Below are 14,910 nucleotides of genomic sequence, written 5' to 3'. Positions count from 1 at the left end.
TGCACAGCCTTGCTAATTGATAGTGTGTGTGTGCCACTGCCAGCAGCCCAGCACATTCAGTGACTGACTACCTGTGTGTGTGACAGGGAGCTGCACATTGTACTACCCAGTACTGCATATACCCCACCCACTTCATCACTGCACATAACTTCCTGTTGTGTTGAGTGAACTCAGCTCACTGCATATACCTACTACCTGTTGTGTTGAGTGAACCCAGCTCACTGCATATACCTACTACCTGTTGTGTTGAGTGAACCCAGCTCACTGCATATACCTACTACCTGTTGTGTTGAGTGAACCCAGCTTACTGCATATACCTACTACCTGTTGTGTTTACTTAACCCACCTCATCACTGCACATAACTACCTGTAGTGTTGAGTAAACCCAGCTCACTGCATATACCTACTACATGTTGTGTTGAGTAAACCCAGCTCACTGCATATACCTACTACATGTTGTGTTGAGTGAACCCAGCTCACTGCATATACCTACTACCTGTTGTGTTGAGTAAACCCAGCTCACTGCATATACCTACTACCTGTTGTGTTGAGTGAACCCACCTCATCACTGTACATAACTACCTGTTGTGTTAAGTGAACCCAGCTCACTGCATATACCTACTACCTGTTGTGTTGAAAGAACCCAGCTCACTGCATATACCTACTACCTGTTGTGTTTACTTAACCCACCTCATCACTGCACATAACTACCTGTTGTGTTGAGTGAACCCAGCTCACTGCATATACCTACTACCTGTTGTGTTGAGTGAACCCAGCTCACTGCATATACCTACTACCTGTTGTGTTTACTTAACCCACCTCATCACTGCACATAACTACCTGTTGTGTTGAGTGAACCCAGCTCACTGCATATACCTACTACCTGTTGTGTTGAGTGAACCCAGTTCACTGCATATACCTACTACCTGTTGTGTTGAGTGAACCCACCTCATCACTGCCCATAACTACCTGTTGTGTTGAGTGAACCCAGCTCACTGCATATACCTACTACCTGTTGTGTTGAGTGAACCCAGCTCACTGCATATACCTACTACCTGTTGTGTTTACTTATCCCACCTCATCACTGCACATAACTACCTGTTGTGTTGAGTAAACCCAGCTCACTGCATATACCTACTACCTGTTGTGTTGAGTGAACCCAGCTTACTGCATATACCTACTACCTGTTGTGTTTACTTAACCCACCTCATCACTGCACATAACGACCTGTAGTGTTGAGTAAACCCAGCTCACTGCATATACCTACTACCTGTTGTGTTGAGTGAACCCAGCTCACTGCATATACCTACTACCTGTTGTGTTGAGTGAACCCAGCTCACTGCATATACCTACTACCTGTTGTGTTGAGTGAACCCACCTCATCACTGCACATAACTACCTGTTGTGTTAAGTGAACCCAGCTCACTGCATATACCTACTACCTGTTGTGTTGAGTGAACCCAGCTCACTGCATATACCTACTACCTGTTGTATTGAGTGAACCCGGCTCACTGCATATACCTACTACCTGTTGTGTTTACTTAACCCACCTCATCACTGCACATAACTACCTGTTGTGTTGAGTGAACCCACCTCATCACTGCACATAACTACCTGTTGTGTTGAGTGAACCCAGCTCACTGCATATACCTACTACCTGTTGTGTTGCGTGAACCCAGCTCACTGCATATACCTACTACCTGTTGTGTTGAGTGAACCCAGCTCACTGCATATACCTACTACCTGTTGTGTTTACTTAACCCACCTCATCACTGCATATACCTACTACCTGTTGTGTTGAGTAAACCCAGCTCACTGCATATACCTACTACCTGTTGTGTTTACTTAACCCACCTCATCACTGCACATAACTACCTGTTGTGTTGAGTAAATCCAGCTCACTGCATATACCTACTACCTGTTGTGTTGAGTGAACCCAGCTCACTGCATATACCTACTACCTGTTGTGTTGAGTGAACCCAGCTCACTGCATATACCTACTACCTGTTGTTTTTACTTAACCCACCTCATCACTGCACATAACTACCTGTTGTGTTGAGTAAACCCAGCTCACTGCATATACCTACTACCTGTTGTGTTTTCTTAACCCACCTCATCTTTGCACATAATTACCTGTTGTGTTGAGTAAACCCAGCTCACTGCATATACCTACTACCTGTTGTGTTGACTTAACCCACCTCGTCATCACTGCATATACCTAGCTTTGTGTTGAGTGAACCCAGCTCACTGCATCCTACTACCTGTTGTGTTGAGTGAACCCACCTCACTGCATCCTAGTACCTTTACTGTTCAGTGAACCCAGCTCACTGCATCCTACTACCTGTTGTGTTGAGTGAACCCACCTCACTGCATCCAAAAACCATTACTGTTCAGTGAACCCAGCTCACTGCATCCTACTACCTGTTGTGTTGAGTGAACCCACCTCACTGCATCCTAGTACCTTTACTGTTCAGTGAACCCAGCTCACTGCATCCTAGTACCTTTACTGTTCAGTGAACCCAGCTCACTGCATCCTACTACCTGTTGTGTTGAGTGAACCCACCTCACTGCATCCTAGTACCTTTACTGTTCAGTGAACCCAGCTCACTGCATCCTACTACCTGTTGTGTTGAGTGAACCCAGCTCACTGCATCATACTACCTGTTGTGTTGAGTGAACCCACCTCACTGCATCCAAGTACCTTTACTGTTCAGTGAACCCAGCTCACTGCATCCTACTACCTGTTGTGTTGAGTGAACCCACCTCACTGCATCTTAGTACCTTTACTGTTCAGTGAACTCAGCTCACTGCATCCTAGTACCTTTACTGTTCAGTGAACCCAGCTCACTGCATCCTAGTACCTTTACTGTTCAGTGAACCCAGCTCACTGCATCCTACTACCTGTTGTGTTGAGTGAACCCACCTCACTGCATCCTAGTACCTTTACTGTTCAGTGAACCCAGCTCACTGCATCCTACTACCTGTTGTGTTGAGTGAACCCAGCTCACTGCATCATACTACCTGTTGTGTTGAGTGAACCCACCTCACTGCATCCAAGTACCTTTACTGTTCAGTGAACCCAGCTCACTGCATATACCTAGCATCCCCCCGAGATGGACAAAATGGACAAACCAGGTAGAGGAAGAGGTAGAGGCAGACCCAGAGGAAGGCCACCAGGCACCGGCAGGTCTGTGCGAGGTGGTGTTGCTGTGATTTCGTGCAGACCTGGCCCAAAATACAGTGCTCAGAAGAATGCACGTGCCATCACTTCCCAAAATCGTGAGGAGGTGATTGAGTATTTAACACAGAACACCTCATCTCCCGCAGCCACCAGCGCTACAACAAGCACCACATCCGCTGCATTTGACACTTTGCAGGAGTTATTTGGTGGTGGTGGTGAAATCACCGATTCACAGCCACTACTGCAACAACAAGAAGAAGGCGCAGGTACACCACCTCCTACGTCTGAGTTAGGTGGCGATAGTATGGACGTAACGTGTGAGGAGGGGGCTGATGAAACACCTGAAGTTGGTGCAGTTGAGGAGGTGTCTGAGGAAAGTGCAGCTGGCCAGGAGGATTATGATGACGATTATATGGATACCACATATGTTCCTGGTAGAGGAGATGACCAGGGGGACAGTTCAGAGGAGGAGTCAGAGAAGACTAGGAGGAGACGACTCCATGATAGAAGCAGAGAATGCTCGTCCTCAGAAACAGCTGGGGGCAGTGTCCGGCGCCATGTATTGCCAGCTATGGCCAGACAGCCAACATGCCCTTCAAGTCAGCTGCTGATGCCACCGTAGTGCCATCAGCCCAGGGGGGCTCAGCGGTTTGGAAATTTTTTCACGTGTGTGTCTCAGATCGGAGCAAAGCCATCTGTTGTCTCTGCCAGCAAAAATTGAGCCGTGGAAAGGCCAACTCTCACATAGGGACAAGTGCCTTACGAAGGCACCTGGAGAGAAGGCACAAACAGCTATGGCAAGAACACCTGAGGAAAAGCAGCACCCCTCAAAAGACAAGCCACCCTCCTTCTCCTCTTCCTCCTTCAGGTGCATCGTCTTCATCCACTTTCTCCCTTGCACCCTCACAGCCACCCTCCTCCACACCGCCTCTTCCCTTCAGCGGTTCCTTCTCCTCTGCCCACAGCAGTACCCAGCTGTCCGTGAAGGAAGTATTTGAGCGGAAGAAGCAAATGTCTGCCAGTCACCCTCTTGCCCGGCGTCTGACAGCTGGCGTGGCGGAACTATTAGCTCGCCAGCTATTACCATACAAGCTGGTGGAGTCGGAGGCTTTCCGTAAGTTTGTATTGGTACACCGCAGTTGAAGATACCAGGCCGCAATTATTTTTCACAAAAGGCCATACCCAAACTCTACCGTGCAGTTGAGAGGCAAGTGGTGTCATCTCTGGCACACAGCGTTGGGTCAAGGGTCCACCTGACCACGGATGCCTGGTCTGCCAAGCATGGGCAGGGCCACTACATTACATACACAGCCCATTGGGTCAACCTGGTGACCGATGGCAGCAAGCAGGGAGTACGTGGCTGCGCAGAGGACCGACTTGTCACACCTCCACGGCTTGCAGGCAGGCCTCCAGCCACCTCCTCTCCACTTGCTATCACCGCTTCGCTGTCATCATCCTCCTCCTCCTCCTCCTTGGCTGGTGCCGCCATCTCCTCTCCAGCTACACAGCCCCAGCACCCCAGGGCCTATGCTGCATGCCAGGTACGACGGTGTCACGCAGTGTTAGACATGTCTTGCCTGAAAGCGGAGTGTCACACTGGAGCAGCTCTCCTGGCTGCTCTTTACAAACAGGTGGAGCAATGGCTGACCCCGCACAAGCTTGAGATCGGTAACGTGGTGTGTGACAACGGCAGCAATCTCATTGCTGCGTTGAATTTGGGAAAGCTGACACACATACCCTGCATGGCACATGTGCTGAATCTGGTCGTGCAAAGATTTGTGTCCAAGTACCCAGGCTTAGAGGACGTCCTGAAGCAGGCCAGGAAGTTGTGTGGGCATTTCAGGCGCTCTTACAAGGCCATGGCACACTTTGTCGATATTCAGCGGAGAAACAAGTTGCTGGTGAGACGCCTGATTTGCAATAGCCCGACTCGCTGGAATTCGACCCTCCTTATGTTCTCTCGCCTGCTAGAACAGGAGTAAGCCGTCACCCAGTAACTCTACAACTACAGTAGAAGGACACACTCTGTGGAAATGGGGATGTTCTGGCCCAACAACTGGATACTCATGCGAAATGCATGCAGGCTCATGCGGCCATTTGAGGAGGTGACCAACCTGGTGAGTCACAGTGAAGGCACCATCAGCGACTTGATCCCGTACGCTTACTTCCTGGAGCGTGCCGTGCATAGAGTGATGGATCAAGCTGTGGAGGAGCGTAAACAGGAACAGTTACAGTAGGAAGCGTTGTGGGATCAATTCTCATCAGAACCAGATGTTTCCTCAACACCTGCGGCAGCACAAAGGGGGGAGGAGAAGGAGGAGGAAGAGTCATGTGGGGAAGAGGAGTCAGACTAGGATGATGAAGAAGGTGTTTCTTTGGAGGATGAGGGGGAGGCGGACGCAGAAGAACAACCGCAGCAGGCGTCGCAGAGGGCTTGTGCTGCTCAAAGTTCCCGTGGTATTGTTCATGGCTGGGGGAAGGAGGAGGACTTACCTGACGTCGCTGAGTAAGAGCAAGTGGAGATAGAGAGTACGTCTGCATCCAACTTTGTGCAGATGGCATCTTTCATGCTGTCCAGCCTGTTGAGTGACCCCCGTATAAAAAAACTCAAGGGGAATGAGCTGTACTGGGTGGCCACGCTACTAGACCCTCGGTATAGGCACAAAGTGGTGGAGATGTTTCCAAATCACCAGAAGGCAGAAAGGATGCAGCACTTGCTGAACAAGCTGGCAACTATTCTTTACAATGCGTTTAAGGGTGATGTCACAGCACAACGCAATAAAGGTACCACTGCCAGTAATCCTTCTCCCATGTCCACGCAGGCAAGGACAGGACGCTCTAGCGATCTCATGGTGATGTCGGACATGCGGACATTCTTTAGTCCAACGCCTCACCTTAGCCCTTCCAAATCCACCCTCCACCAATGCCTCGACTGGCAGGTAGCCGACTGCCTGGCGTTAAGTGTGGATGTAGACACTGTGAGAAGCGATGAACCCTTGGACTACTGGGTGAGCAGGCTTGACCTGTGGCCAGAGCTGTCCCAATTTGATATCCAACTTCTGTCTTGCCCTGCCTCAAGCGTCCTGTCAGAAAGGACCTTCAGCGCAGCGGAGATTCAGCGTAGAATCAATTTGCCGGTGAGACGCCTGATTTGCGATAGCCCGACTCACTGGAATTCCACCCTGCTGATGTTCTCTCGCCTGCTAGACCAGGAAAAAGCAGTCACCCAGTACCTGTATAATTACAGTACAAGGACACAATCTGGGAGGATGGGGATGTTCTGGCCCAACAACTGGACACTGATGCGAAATGCATGCAGGGTCATGGAGCCCTTTGAGGAGGTGACCAAACTGATGAGTCGCGATGAGGGCACCATCAGCGACTTGATCCCCTACGCCTACTTCCTGGAGCGTGCCGTGCGTAGAGTGGTGGATACAGCTGTGGAGGAGCGTGAACAAGAAGAGTTAGGGCAGCAGGAGTCGTGGGAGCCATTTACACACGAACCCGATGTTTCCACAACACCGGCGGCAGCACAGAGGGGGGAGGAGGAGGAAGAAGAGGAGTCGTGTGGGGAAGGAGAGGAGTCAGGCTCTGATGATGGTGATAATGAGGAAGGTGTTTCTGTGGAGGAGGAAGAGGCGGCGGAAGGAGAACAACCACGGCAGCCATCACAGGGGGCTTCTGCTGCTCCACGTTCCCGTGGTATTGTTCGTGGCTGGGGGGAGGAAGAGGAGTTGCGTCCCGTCACTGAGGAAGAGCAAGAGGAGATGGAGAGTACGTCTGCATCCAGCTTTGTGCAGATGTTCTCTTTCACGTTGTCCAGCCTGTTGAGGGACCCCCGTATCAAAAAACTCAAGACAAATGACCTGTACTGGGTGGCCACGCTACTAGACCCTCGGTACAGGCACAAAGTGGCGGACCTCTTAACAACTCAACAAAAGGCGGAAAGGATGCAGCACTTGCAGAACAAGCTGTCGATGATGCTTTACAATGCATTTAAGGGTGATGTGGCTGCACAACGCAATCAAGGTACCACTGGCAGTGCATAACTTGCACTTGAATGGATACACTTTTAAACAATTTAAAAATACAACCATCTAAACTTTCAAACAATTTAAAAATACAACCATCTAAAGTTTCAAACAATTTAAAAATACAACCATCTATCATTTTCAAACAATTTAAAAAAAGGGCAAAAAAACTTGCCCTCCGTAAAACATTCTTGGCAAATGCTTTCGACTTGGTTTGTCTTCCGCTGGGTCAAGGGTCCATCTGACCACAGATGCCTGGTCTGCAAAGCACGGTCAGGGCAGCTACAGCATGGGTCTCAGCAGGCTCCCACTTCGGGCCAGAATCTAACCTTCATTCCCCGCGGTGACAATAGCAGACTTGCCCTCCATAACGGATTCCCGTTAAAAGGATTTAAAGTTGATTAATTACAATTAGGGCCTCAAAGTCCTGTATTGCATGCCTGCCTGCTGCCCTCCTTGGATGTGCAGTGGTAGCCGTTGCTCAGGCTCTACACCGGATTCCATCCCTCATTCCCCGGCCATTACCCGGGGTCAATCACAAATGGCAGACTTGCCCACCTCCATATAATTCTCGTGAAAGGAATGTGGTGTCATCTTTGCCGGCCATAACGGATTCCCGTTAAAGGATTTAAAGTTGATTCATGACAATTAGGGCCGCAAAAGGTCCTCCTGAGTCCTGTATTGTTATTTTTGGTCACTACCTCAGGGCGGGCGTGCATGCCTGCCTGCCTGCTGCCCTCCTTGCCTGGATGTGCAGTGGTAGCCATTGCTCAGGCTCCACACCGGATTCAAACCCCTCATTCCCCGGCCATTACCCGGGGTCACTCACAAATGGCAAACTTGCCCGCCTCCATATGATTCTCAAGAAAGGAATGTGGTGTCATCTTTGCCCGCCATAACAGATTCCCGTTAAAGGATTTAAAGTTGATTCATGACAATTAGGGCCGCAAAAGGTCCTCCTGAGTCCTGTATTGTTATTTTTGGTCACTACCTCAGGGCTGGCGTGCATGCCTGCCTGCCTGCTGCCCTCCTTGCCTGGATGTGCAGTGGTAGCCGTTGCTCAGGCTCCACACCGGATTCAAACCCCTCATTCCCCGGCCATTACCCAGGGTCACTCACAAATGGCAGACTTGCCCGCCTCCATATGATTCTCATGAAAGGAATGTGGTGTCATCTTTGCCCGCCATAACAGATTCCCGTTAAAGGATTTAAAGTTGATTCATGACAATTAGGGCCGCAAAAGGTCCTCCTGAGTCCTGTATTGTTATTTTTGGTCACTACCTCAGGGCGGGCGTGCATGCCTGCCTGCCTGCTGCCCTCCTTGCCTGGATGTGCAGTGGTAGCCGTTGCTCAGGCTCCACACCGGATTCAAACCCCTCATTCCCCGGCCATTACCCGGGGTCACTCACAAATGGCAGACTTGCCCGCCTCCATATGATTCTCGTGAAAGGAATGTGGTGTCATCTTTGCCCGCCATAACTGGTTCTCGTTAAAGGATTTAAAGTACATTCATTTCAAATACACAGCAGGGCCTCGAACGTCCTCCTCCTGTATTGTTATTTTTGGTCACTACCTCGGGGCGGGCGGGCGTGCATGCCTGCCTGCTGCCCTCCTTGGATGTGTAGTGGTAGCCGTTGCTCAGGCTCCACACCGGATTCAAACCCCTCATTCCCCGGCCATTACCCGGGGTCACAATGGCAGACTTGCCCGCCTCCACAGGATTCTCATTGTAGCGGTACTGAACAAGTACACAGCAAGTAGAAAATGTAATTTAAAAACAAAACATAAGCTTTTTAACAATGCCATGGAAAGTTGAGAAGGAAGTCACACATTACCTGACATCACTGAGTGAGGAAAAGCAATCTCGCTATGTTGCGCAGTAGTCCAGCATGGCCGTCACTACACAAACAGCTGTTTGCGGTGCGTTACACAGTGAGTTTGGTGTGTCAGTGTGAAGCAGTACTCTAATTACACTCCCTGATTGATGTATACACATGCAAGATGTTTTAAAGCACGTTAGGCCTGCAATTTAGCATTCAATGTGATTTCTGCCCTTAAAACGCTGCTTTGCGTCACATCCAGATTTTACCCCGGGACTTTTGGCATGTATCCCACTCCGCCATGCCCCCCTCCAGGTGTTAGACCCCTTGAAACATCTTTTCCATCACTTTTGTGGCCAGCATAATTTTTTCTATTTTTCAAAGTTCGCCTCCCCATTGAAGTCTATTGCGGTTCGCGAACTTTTCCGCGAACCGAACCTTCCGCGGAAGTTCGCGAACCCGGTTCGCGAACCGAAAATCGGAGGTTCACGACATCTCTAGTCCCAAACCCTGTTGGGCGACATTGACTGAGAATGTGTATGGACCGTAAGGCATTTTAGTATATGGTAACTAGCCTCTAGACTAGTTACCTTATAATGCACTGATAGGAAGTGGTATGTAAGAGAGGTTATGACAAGAAAGCATAAAGGAAAGTAAGTATGTAGGAGAATTTAATTACAGGAAAGCATGAAAGAAAGTACTGTAAGCAGTGGAACAATGACACAGAGAGATGAAGATCCTGTAGACCAGTAAAGATGTGTTGAATGTACAAGAGTATCTTCCGTAACAAAGCAGACGCAAAAGAAGACCAGCTAGAAATAGGAGCTACTAAAGCTGGCCATACACAATTCAATTATTCACTCGATTTTTTTGTTTCCTGATATCACAATAAATATTATGATACATTATTTTATGATTGACTAAAAACCAACATTGTGTATCTATCATTAAATGGATTTTAGCCCGTAATATTTTTTGCAATATCGTTCAAGAATTTCAGGTCTCGTTTCCACTTGTGTGTTTCTGATCATGTTTTCAGTAATGCACAGTGATGCAATCTGTAGGGACCTCAAAAGTGCATAGACTGCACTGCCTCATGTCCCCATTTATGCATTGTGATTCATCGCAGAATCACAACACATGGTTGCATGCATTTCTACACGTTTCGGTGTGATTCCATACATTATAAATGAATGGGATTGGAACTACATCAGGGAAAATCATGGAGCAACACAGAGCCATGCATTGAGTAGAGTGGTATTTCAACTAATGTTCCTCTAAGGAGGCTTGGTTCATACATAAAAAGGTATCCTGTCCTGTCCAGACAGCTTTTGATAGTTGGCATCGGTTTTGTATGTGTTTCTATGGATGTGTTCAAACATAAATCTGTACATTTCCGTTCCAGTCCTGTCCTGTCAGTTTTGTATGTGTTTCTATGGGTGTGTTGACAAATTAAAGGTTTACATTTCCAGTCCACTCAGGTAAAACTGATGCAAAACTGACAGGACAGAACTGTAATGGACAGGAAATGTACAGATTCATGTGTGAACAAAGCCTTTTAAGGTTTCTTTCTCTCAGGCAGCTGAAGGCATAGAATTAACCGCCTGTCATCTGCTACCATCCACCGGCTGAGAGATTGCTAGCAAAGGAGGTGGACAGACGTCAAAACACTTTTTTTCTCTCGCTGGGTAACACCACCGCGTGTCATACCAAACGCTGAGATTTGGCTGCATGTAATTTTAGCCAGAAGGTGCCTGTGGCCGGCAGCTGGGAGGCTGAACTGCTGCCCAACATTGAGCAGTTTAGCTGCCCATGGAAAAGAGGCCTCAGTGGAACTATAATATAATGGGAAAATAAGCCCATCTTCACTTAGGTATAAAGGTCCTCTTCTTAGTTTGCCCTCCAAAAGGAACTAGAACACTAGGATTAGGGGAGGAGGGTGGAAGCAGTAGTGTACCTACCATAAGGCTGCAGGTGCTCACAGCACCGGGTGCAGCCATGGCTAGGCGTGCCGCAGTAGTGCTTAGTCACTGTGTTCTTCCACCTGGTACCTTTTTTCATAGTTTGGGCAACATTCTGGAAAATAGCAGGCAGTGCAGGGGACTGTACTACTTCCTGCACTAGATGTAGCACCCCTCTCCCTTCCTGTCCCGTGGGCATTATGTCTCCTCGCTCTCTACACACAGCCTGCAGTGAGTGAATTTGCAGAGCAGCTGGGTGAGTGACAAGAATGATTGCTGTGCTGCATCTGGGACATTAGCAGGGAGAAGTAGCAGGATGTGTTTAGTGCTTCAGAAGTTGCCTGTCATTAGCAGCTATGTGTACTGGCTGCTGTAATACCACAGTGCCCTAGACTATTGATTATTTATCCAGATTACAGTAATTAATCAATAATGCAGGGCAGTCTGATGTTGCAGAAGCCAATGATACAGGTGCTGACAGCCGACTTCTGTAGTAAGTAGAGATGGCCCAAACGGTTCGCCGGCGGACAGTTCCCAGTGAAATTCAGTTGTTCGCATCCGCGGCGGGACGCGAATACATAGCGCGTTCGACCCGCCCCCATACATCGTCATTGGGCAACACTTTGACCCTCTACAACACAGTTAGCAGACATATGGCAGCCAATCAGGCTGCACTACCCCACGGACCCCCCGCCCCCCCCTATAAAAATGCAGCACCGCCGGTCATGTTTTCAGTCTGCTACTGCTTTAGTGAGAGGGAGGGAAAGACATTGCTGGAGATAGGGAAAGCATTAGTTAAGCTGTTGTTAGCTTGCTCCTCGCTGAAATTTATTGCTGAAAGCACCCAAAAAAAGCCCTTTCAAGGACTAATGTTCTTCTGATGTGTTTTTCTTTTGTGTGTGTGTGACACTGCATATAGCCCTGTCGCAGCTGGCCCTTGCTGTACTCCGCCAGCACACTGTATTACCAATGCATATCTTTCCACTGTATTTGTGATTGAACTTACTACAGCATAGCTCTCTGTGTGGGTGACACTGCATACAGCCCACAGTACCAGCTGGCCCTTGCAGTACTCCGCTAGCATACTGTATTACCAGTGCATATCTTTCCACTGCATTTGTGATTGTACTTACTATAGCATGGCTCTCTGTGTGGGCGACACACTGCATTAATACAGCCTGCTGGCCCTTGCTGTACCCCGCCAGCACTCTGTATTACCAGTACATATCTTTCCACTGCATTTGTGATTGAACTTACTATAGCATAGCTCTCTGTGTGGGTGACACTGCATACAGCCCACAGTCCCAGCTAGCCTTTGTAGTCCGCCAGCACACTGTATTACCAGTGCATATCTTTCCACTGTATTTGTGATTGAACTTACTATAGCATAGCTCTCTGTGTGGGTGACACTGCATACAGCCCTGTCGCAGCTGGCCCTTGCTGTACTCCACCAGCACACTGTATTACCAGTGCATATCTTTCCACTGCTTTTGTGATTGAACTTACTATAGCATAGCTCTCTGTGTGGGTGACACAGCATACGGTCCACAGTCCCAGCTGGCCTTTGTAGTCCGCCAGCAAACTGTATTACCAGTGCATATCTTTCCACTGTATTTGTGATTGAACTTACTATAGCATAGTTCTCTGTGTGGGTGACACTGCATACAGCCCTGTCGCAGCTGGCCCTTGCTGTACTCCGCCAGCACACTGTATTACCAGTGCATATCTTTCCACTGCTTTTGTGATTGAACTTACTATAGCATAGCTCTCTGTGTGGGTGACACACTGCATTAATACAGCCTGCTCGCCCTTGCTGAACTCCGCCAGCACACTGTATTACCAGTACATATCTTTCCACTGCATTTGTGATTGAACTTACTATAGCATAGCTCTCTGTGTGGGTGACACTGCATACAGCCCTGTCGCAGCTGGCCCTTGCTGTACTCCGTCAGCACACTGTATTACCAGTGCATATCTTTCCACTGCTTTTGTGATTGAACATACTATAGCATAGCTCTCTGTGTGGGTGACACAGCATACGGTCCACAGTCCCAGCTGGCCTTTGTAGTCCACCAGCAAACTGTATTACCAGTGCATATCTTTCCACTGTATTTGTGATTGAACTTACTATAGCATAGTTCTCTGTGTGGGTGAAACTGCATACAGCCCACAGAGAGACAGGGACAGTTAGCTAGGCTGTTCTTTATTGCTGAAAGCACCCCAAAACAAAAGCCCTTATGGGGGCTCATATTGTTCTATTCTGGGTTTTTTTTGTGTGTGTTTGTGTGCGAAACACTGCATACAGTCCAGGCCAGGCCACAGTTATTGCTGGGCCTTGCAGTTCTACTATCCTCTTCTATCAAATTACAAGCCAGCACACTGTGTATTATAAGCAGTGCTTAGCTTGCAACTGTATTTGTGATTGAACCTACTATAGGATATCTGTCTGTGTGGGTTACACACTGCATACAGGCCAGGCCACAGTCATTGCTGGGCCTTGCAGTTCTTTTATCCTCTTTATCTATTACAAGCAAACTCACTGTGTTTCATAAGCAGTGCTTAGCTTGCAACTGTATTTGTGATTGAACGTACTATAGGATATCTCTCTGTGTGTGTTAAAGTACACAGCCCCGAGATACACACACACACAGCTGCTGTGTATTTGACACTGATTGTGTGCATCTTTGTGATTACACACACTGTCTCCCCCCTTCCCTCACCTTAGGGGGCTCTCCCTCCCTCCCTCGCTCTCCCCTCCGGAGTCCGGAACGAAGTGTGCAGCGGCTGGGCAGCGGGCGGAACTTATCTCGTCTCGCTCCTGCGCCGGAAGTTCTGGTGCCGCACTCTGGTCTGGACCAGACCAGAGTAGCGGCTTATCCATCCGGCGCCTGCGACGAGACGAGGTAAGTTCCGCCCACTGCCCAGCCGCTGCACACTTCGTTCCAGAGGGGAGAGCCCCCTAAGGTGAGGGAAGGGGGGGAGACGTCCGCCCTTCCCCGCTGTGCCCATAGCTCTCTCTCTTCTCTGCGCTGCTCCCCTCCTGCTGGGGCACACCTGGCTACTTATTCTGGGGACATATACCCCTGCCTACATATACTGGGCACATATACCCCTGGCTATATATACTGGGCACATATACCCCTGCCTACATATACTGGGCACATATACCCCTGGCTATATATACTGGGCACATATACCCCTGGCTATATATACTGGGCACATATACCCCTGACTACATATACTGGGCACATATACCCCTGGCTACATATACTGGGCACATATACCCCTGGCTACATATACTGGGCACATATACCCCTGGCTACATATACTGGGCACATATACCCCTGCCTACATATACTGGGCACATATACCCCTGGCTACATATACTGGGCACATATACCCCTGGCTACATATACTGGGCACATATACCCCTGGCTATATATACTGGGCACATATACCTCTGGCTACATATACTGGGCACATATACCCCTGGCTACATATACTGGGCACATATACCCCTGGCTACATATACTGGGCACATATACCCCTGCCTACATATACTGGGCACATATACCCCTGGCTACATATACTGGGCACATATACCCCTGGCTACATATACTGGGCACATATACCCCTGGCTATATATACTGGGCACATATACCTCTGGCTACATATACTGGGCACATATACCCCTGGCTACATATACTGGGCACATATACCCCTGGCTACATATACTGGGCACATATACCCCTGACTACATATACTGGGCACATATACCCCTGGCTACATATACTGGGCACATATACCCCTGGCTATATATACTGGGCACATATACCCCTGACTACATATACTGGGCACATATACCCCTGACTACATATACTGGGCACATATACCCCTGACTACATATACTGGGCACA

Source organism: Hyperolius riggenbachi, chromosome 5 (genome assembly GCF_040937935.1).
Source record: "Hyperolius riggenbachi isolate aHypRig1 chromosome 5, aHypRig1.pri, whole genome shotgun sequence".
NCBI lineage: Eukaryota > Metazoa > Chordata > Amphibia > Anura > Hyperoliidae > Hyperolius > Hyperolius riggenbachi.
This window is presented reverse-complemented; position numbering follows the sequence as displayed.